General features: G+C 38.7%; 2 non-coding genes across 2 annotated transcripts; both read left to right on the forward strand.

The window, feature by feature from the left end:
- Window positions 1-5,066: 5,066 nt before the first annotated feature.
- Window positions 5,067-5,140, forward strand: trnai-aau (transfer RNA isoleucine (anticodon AAU)). The gene has a single exon. It is a non-coding gene; the product is annotated as a tRNA-Ile (tRNA).
- Window positions 5,141-6,421: 1,281 nt separating this feature from the next.
- trnai-aau (transfer RNA isoleucine (anticodon AAU)) lies at window positions 6,422-6,495 on the forward strand. The gene has a single exon. It is a non-coding gene; the product is annotated as a tRNA-Ile (tRNA).
- Window positions 6,496-8,224: the final 1,729 nt, after the last annotated feature.

An 8,224-nucleotide genomic window follows, 5' to 3' on the forward strand; every position in this document is an offset into this window, starting at 1 on the left:
CATCATTCTCAATTCTTTCTGCTGCTAGCCCACACATTAAAAAAGACAGTCAGTCATTCGCATGAAACAACTGCATGAAATGCACATTCAAGACCAATCACTTCTGAGTTGGAAAATCATGGACTGTACTTATATAGTGCTTTACTAGTCTGGTTAACCACTCAAAGTGCTTTTACATTAGAAGCCACATTCACACACTCATACAGCACATCTTAGTCTATACAATGTTAAAGCTATTCAAGTGCTTTTTTTTCTCTATAACACACATTCATACACCGATGGACGCATCGGTTGGCAACTTGGGCTTCCGTGTTCTGCCCAAAGACACGTCGACATGTGGTCCGGGGAAGCCGGGAGTCAAACCACCAACTGCTATTCCCCCTGAGCTACAGCTGCCCAATGATCTGAGTTTCATCTGATTAAAATTTTAAATCAAAACTACTCGGCTTGGGTTGGAAATAAGTCATAGTTAGGGTTAAATTCGTGTGGAGAAGTAAGACGAAGAGGCCCAAAAAACACCCAGTTTGACTGAAAATGCAAGTGCACTCTTGCCCTACATGTTTATTGTACATTTCTGTATAAGCAGACCCTTTCAATGGACAACATCTTGATGATGGACAAATTTGAAAATGCCAATAAATTTTCAACCTTTACTCCTACAGTCCAGTTTTATGCAAATTATTGGGTATAAGTGGACAGAATACCCTGTGATGGACTGGCTACCTATTGTACACCGCCTCTCACCCAATGGCACCCAATAGGCTCCAGCCCCCCCCCATGACCCTGATTTGCTGGTGTAGAAAATGGAAAAATAGAAAAATTGGGTTTTTACTGTATGAGCTTAAAAAATAGGTTCAATTGTTGATAAAATTTAGGTATATGCAAATATATGAGTGACCCATTATATCACCATTAGACTGCTGCTACTGCACTTGTCTAACACACAGCCCATTTACCTAGACATTTTCAATGATATCCAAGCTCAATCAAGTCTTTTTTCTCATCTATACATTTCATCTCATCTATACATTTTCTTGGTCTTCCAGATCTCATCTGGACTTTGACAGTTTTTCTTATCTGGCGTTTCTTAATGGTTTGCCAGACAGTAGAAATTACATGGGGGGAAGTGCTTTGATAGGCACTTGCTTAAAGGAGCGTGGTTGTTGAGTGTGACCATAAGGTATGAGCAGTGAAAGAATTCATGAGGCTTTGGGACTGTCATCAGCAAATCCTGATGAGTCAATTAAAATATCATTAATGAGGTTCCGGGATTGTACAAGAAAAAAGATGTCCAGACATTTTCCACACCACTGTTTTACTACATTAAAAAAAGAAGAAAATAAAAACTGATCTCAAACTTAACTCCTCGCAGTTAGGAAATAATGTAAACACACACCTGTGTTCAGTAACCTGAAGAGAAATAAAGAGCATAGTCATGGCTGAAAAAAAAAGTTCAGCTTTGAGGGTGGGTATCTTGAAGCTTTGACCTCTGACAAACTTGACACTTCTGGCAAACTCTGACACCAAACGTGGTGTAGCAGAAACTTTAGATTAATGATCATACTAACTTCCCCCTTTCAGAGAGGCAGAGTCATTACTTGCAGGTGGATGAATGGAGGGCTAATACAGTTTCAGTTGTAAATTAGATTTTGAATGTTGCTGAAAAGAAGGTAGGACTCCACAGTTAGTGCTAAACTTAGTACGGTTAATAGTAGCAGTAACAATACTTTAGAAACAAGCTCTCTTCTTACCAGATGCACTCTTTGTCTATTTCCAGCTCCTCTTTTAGGGATCATTTAGAGTTGTGGCAGCATATCTTTTTATTTACAATCACTCAAAAGAATCAGTATTTTGTAATGATCTTCCCAATATGATAGCACTTTATTTTTTTCCTGAAATCACCCTACTATCTACCACCAACCTTCTTATTCACTTCTTCACACTCACAATCAGGTACACTTGATATTGGCCAATAAATGATCTGAAATGAATGTAAGCAATTCCTTGGGACACTGACATTAGCTTTTAGCAGCTGTACCTAGTATGTGTGTGACTTTAGCGCTTAAGAGGAAAAAAGAGGTAAAAACATTAAAAACTCTCTCAATGCACAAGGTTTAGAGGCAAAACACAGAGTTTCCCTTAAAAAATTTCAAAGGGTATATTTCATTTTTGTGTGTCTATTTGTATATGGGCATGCTTACTGACAGTGACAATACGGGATGTGACCCTGTGCTTGAGCTCCAGTAGACATGCATTAAGGTTTCTAGAGATACAAATAAATTACAGACTGGAGGTCCTACCACTCTGGGATTAACTGATAGTTCGTCTGAGTCTACAAACTATCTGTTTGTGTGTGCGAAAGTGTGAGATCTGATAAAGCTCGACCTGTGCTGACCCAAGTCGCAGTCCAGCTTAACTAACTGGAAAGACAGACAGACTGGAGGAGAGAAGAGAGAGGGACTTTAGCTAGACGGTGAGTGACAGGAAGATGGAGTCAGATTAGAGTGGGGTCAAGGCAAGTACAGTGACAGCAGCTAAAGAAGAGGAGCGAGAGACTGAGGACATTATGACAGAGATATGTAAATGACAGAGAGGGAAGCGCTGAGAGTGGATGGTGGAAGTGAAAATGTCTCTCTGGTGACATGTGCATTAACATGTCGTCAGAGGGAGAAGGCCATGACATTGAGAGGGGGACGCGCAGTAAGATGTGTAGGAAAGTAAACTACTATAAGTTCATTTCCTGTCTATTTTTTCCTCCTTCCCCTTCATAACACTTGTCAGTCGTCCTCTCTCTGTAATGCCCTACTTTTTCACTTTAAACGTTTTCTTCATCTGCTGAATCTCAGACTCTTGAAAGTCTTTTGTATGTAACGTGTATGTGTATGTGTAGATGTTTTTAAAGGCCTGTGTTTTCATAAGATTAAGTCTTAAAACTAAGCAGCTGCAGCTAAAACTTTTCCCATAAAAGTTGAGTACAAAGTACAATTATTTTCACTGAAACGTTTAGAGACGATGCATAAAGAAGCATAAAATGGAAATACGCGTTCCTCAAGCTTGTACTTCACTACTTAATTGAATATATGAGTACAATCTTACAAAACCATTCTTTTAAAAATATGTTGTCTCATTAAGTGTTAAATATAATAATTTCATTTATTACCATTACATAAATGCAACATTAGTGCACAACTAGAGAGATAAATGTATATTGGATTGTTGTTTTTTCTGTTCAAAACCAAGGGATATTGTGTGTAAATTAGTGCAATATTGTATGTAAATCAAGTCAAGACAACACAAATTGCAGCATGAGTGTGTGTGTGTGTGTGTGTCTCATGTACTGTACACAAACTGGAGGAGTCTCCATGAGAGACAGGTGCCGGGGCAGCCTGCCTTGGCCTTTCCATGTAACCACAAACAGGCACCATATTGACAGACTTATTGAGTGTCTCTGTAATAATAATTATTTGTAATGGAATTTAATTTATAATGAAACCGATTCATAGATTCACTTCACAAAATGACACGTCTGTAAATTACAAGTCTTTGTTTGCACAGATCCCTGCTTGTGAGTAACAAGTCAGTGCTGCTATTTGTGAAATCGCTTCATCTTAGCAAAGTATTTTTGTAACACACAGATGAAACACAAGAGGTCATTTAGAGCTCAGAGAGAAAACAACACACATACACAGACAAAAACAAAAGAAGCAGAAATACACAGAGGCAGAAATTCTTGTGTGGGAATCATAAATGGATTGCATTAATTTCTTTCCTCCCATATGCCTCATTCCTTCCACCACAGCAAGAGAAGCAAATGTCAGTGAAGTGTTAATTGCTGTTGCTCCATCTCTCAAGCCCTGATGCACTAAAAGGAGCAGGAACATTTCAGTTTGCGGTGTCTGTGTGTGTATGCTTGGCAAATACCTGGACCTTCAGTAAAGCAAAAAGAAGCAGTACGATTTAGTGGTAATAATGACATTTGATAACGATGTAATACACATGTTCAGTCCTTATGAAAAAACAAATTACCGGTACATGTACTCTCACATGTGCCTCCTCTCTTTTGGTGCAAAGCCAGCAGAAGTATTATTTTTGCCAAAGGCAGCTACTGATAAAGAAATAAGAAGCCATCTATTTAATATGCCTATGAAGCGACACGAATGTCTAGCTTAGAAAACCATTGAATGAGCTGCCATTTCAATACCAGTGGTCAAATAAACTCTAACCTTAAAATGAAAATTAATGTTGGCATGCAATGTTAACAGCTTTGTTCTAACATTTAGAAAAAAAAATAGAAGCCAAAGTATTCAATAAGTGCACTGTATGAGTGTGTGTATGTGTTAATGAGTGAAAGTGGCTTGCAGAGTAAGAGCACTTTCAGTGGCCAGCTAAACCAGAAAAGCGCAGTATAGGTACAGTCCATTTACCATTTATTTCTCATAAAAAAAGTCTTTCCAGAAAACATGATTTAGTGATACCCAAAGAAACAACATATAATTGCACCAGAACTGGCAAAGTTATTCATGGTTATGAATGAAAATATTCTTATAAAATGCAACACATTTAACTTTCTTTCATTTCGAGGCGTCTAAACATATCATACTAAAAAATCTAGTTTGGACTAGTCTGACTTCAGAATAGTAACTGACTCCTCTTTTGTGTCAGACTGTAGCTCCATTTAACTGTGTACTTCCTATCCGCTTACTCCCTGAGCAGGAAATGTCAGCTAAATGAACTTACTTTAAAATAAGTCCACTATCATTCACACTGAGTGTCACCTCTTGTATTGGTCACTTACTGCTACTTTATGTTTATCAAATTAAGTCATGGAATTTTAAATGGAGGGATTGATAGTCTGACATACTTCCTTGTTGACGTATAATTATAAACATGTACACTTTGTAGTGTGAAGGCGAGCACTATTTCTTCAAGCTATCCTAATACAAGAGAACAAAGTGTCCCCCTTTCAGTGCTGGATCTGCCTTAATTCTGGCATTCTTATACAGACTTTAACAGTAGGTCAGAATTCATTTGTGGAAAAAATTTGGTCCTAGGGTATCTCAAATGTAGGCCGGTTAGCTCAGCTGGTCAGAGCGTGGTGCTAATAACGCCAAGGTCATGGGTTCAATCCCCATACTGGCCACAACTTCACAGACATCTGCAATGGCAGCTTGTGTATTGGACCCCTTCCAAAAACACATGACTTTTAAAGAACCAAAACTTTCTTTGAAAGTCATGTGGTCACTCTTCCAAATCTTCCTTGCACTTAAACCAGTTACAGCATTCAGAGCTCCCACATTTTTTAAACTCAGCTCTGATGGCAACAGTCAGTCATGCATCAATATATTTTCTGTTGCTTGTCCTGGACCGGGTCGCAGGGGAAGCGTTCTGAGCAGACATCCCTCCAGCTCCCTGTCACAAACTTCCGAAAAGTGCGATCCCTCTTTAGCATGAACACACCCTTTTGGGGGACAACCAGCATGATCTGCAAATCCAGAGGCACTTTCTGCTACTTTCACATTATGTTGCGCAGGCATGTCAATCTGGACAGTTGTACAACACCAGTGTTGTACTAATTATGGTGAGATGACAATCAGACTGTCCTTGCTTGAGACCATGTGTCCTAACGGACAAAGCATCTGACTTCAAATCAGAAGATTGAGGGTTTAAGTCCCTATGTGGTTGCTCTGTTTAGTTATATGCTGTCATTACTGCATAGAAACTTCAGCTTCAGAAGTTATGAAGTACTTTGCTGGTTCTACTCCATGTCAGAAATCCTCTGAATGGCATGCCATTAAAGTCAAAGTTAAGCCGATGTAACACAACATTCTTGGCTTCCCCATACGGCCTACGTTCAAGCTATACACAAAGATGATAGACTTGAATGAGCAACTTCTATCCTGCTGTGTCATCACAGCACATAACAAATGATAAAATAATTGCATTAAAAGCAGTCATTTGTCTTTTAAGAACTAAAAGTCTTTCATCTCACCTGCTGATAACATCATAATCTGCAATACCAAAGGCAAGCTGTGTAGAATGTCTGTGTGAATTAAATTGGTAAAAGAGAAAAAACATTCAAAGCACTTAAAGGATAAAGATGAATGTATTCAAACTCTTCTTTAAGTTAATCAAATTAAGTCACAGAATTTTAAATGGAGGGATTGATAGTCTGACATACTTCCTTGTTGACGTACAATTATAAACATGTACACTTTGTAGTGTGCAGACGAGCACTATTTCTTCAAGCTACCCTAATAGAAGAGAACAAAGTCTCCCTCTTTCAGTGCTGGATCTGGCTTAATTCTGGCATTCTTATACAGACTTTAACAGTAGGTCATAGAATTAAAGGGAAAGGTTTCGCGGGCTGGCTGGACTGGCTTCATTTGTCCAAAAAAATTGGTCCCAGGGCACTTCAAAAGTAGGCCGGTTAGCTCAGCTGGTCAGAGTGTGGTGCTAATAACGCCAAGGTCATGGGTTCAATCCCCATACTGGCCACATCTTCACAAATACCTGCAATGGCAGCATGTGTCTAGGACTCCTTCCAAAACATATGACTTTTAAAGAATCTTCTTTGCACTTAAACCAGTTGCAGCATTCAGTGCTCTTTAAGCACCCCCATCTTATAAACTCAGCTCTAATGGCAACAGTCAGTCATGCATAAATATATTTTCTGTTGCTTGTCCCGGACCGGGTCGCAGGGGAAGCGTTCTGAGCAGACATCCCTCTAGCTCCCATTGAAAGCAGTCATTTGTCTTTTAAAAATTAAAAGTCTGTCATCTCACCTGCTGATAACATCAGAATCTGCAATACCAAAGGCAAGCTGTATAGAATGTTTGTGTGACTTAAATAAGTTAAAGAGAAAAAAACTGGAAGCACTTAGTATAAACACAAGTGTATTCAAACTCTTCTTTAGCAGATTTATCACTTAATGCTACCAATAACATTAGTTCCACACCTAAGCAGACCAAAACAGTTAGTATAACTAGCTAATAATTGCTGATTTGTTTTAATGTCAGCAAGACAATTAGAATTTTTTTTTTTTGTGTTTTGGATTTTGTTGTATGAGGTAACTGAACCTCTTAAATCACATAAAATTAACATTAATTACTCAGACAATACATATCTTGGCCTATTTTTTTCTTTTTTAATTTGGAACTCAAGCTTATTGCAATAACTAATTGCTATCCCATTTATTGTAAAGTGATGAATGGTTGTGCAGTTCCTACTTACATTGTTTATAGTTCCATTTGAACTGAGTGTTTCTGTTCCCTACAGTTTGGAAGCTTACTTAAGATGGCTGAATTTCCTGTGCAGTCATTATCACAGGGAACTATTGGCCATCAGAATGCAGCCTGTATGTTGCTTGCTTTAGCAAGTTAGTTACAATCCTCTGTACACTAAATCTAGAATGGAGGAGATGGGTCTTAGGCAATACAGTTATTCCAGATATTTTTTTAATAGTTTTATTCATAGTAATATTATGCACATCCCAGGCACTGGTACAGTGTTTTGCTGGATTAGATGGATGAGTTGCCACCTTTTTTCATTCATTATCCTTTCCTCCACTTTCCACTTCTTCCTCCCATCAAACACTAATTCTCCTTCTGTGTTTCTGTATCTTTAACAGAGGCAAACAGCTCTTTCCAGCTGACCCTGTGTGACATTAGCAAACACAGCTGGGTGATTACTCACCAAGAGACCAAGATGTAACTCACTCCAGAATATCATGCACCACAGGCTGATTAACAATCTGTCTGAGGTGCGTTGTGCAATGACTTCTGTCCTCGAGCAGTTTTAGCTGCTGCCTCAGAGGAGAGTAAATGGACAGTGACTGAGGTTCAAGCAGCCAGCAGAGTTGTAGTCCATATGTGTGTGTAAAACCGAGAAGGAGTACTTGGAAAAGTGCACAACATTATTTCTTCCTCCAAGACAGTTTGAGTGAGGAACAGTCTGAAAAAAATCTGAGTCGACAGTCAGATTTTCCTACATTTTTTGCCTTTCCTCCATTTTTTTTCTTTGATCTATACATCATGATGACTCCAACAACTTTTTAAGCCTCCTCCACTGTTTACCTTCATGCACAATCTTGAGCGATGGTGACTAATGCAAAATGTGCATCAGTCTCACCTACACTAAAAGGCAAACTGTGACATGATCCAGCCTGTTATGAAGTAACACACACTTGTATGAAAATGAAAGATGTTTTATGTGAACATTTTCAGAG

This window comes from Leuresthes tenuis, unplaced genomic scaffold (genome assembly GCF_036924035.1).
Source record: "Leuresthes tenuis unplaced genomic scaffold, fLeuTen1.0.hap1 SCAF_9, whole genome shotgun sequence".
In the NCBI taxonomy this organism is placed as follows: domain Eukaryota; kingdom Metazoa; phylum Chordata; class Actinopteri; order Atheriniformes; family Atherinopsidae; genus Leuresthes; species Leuresthes tenuis.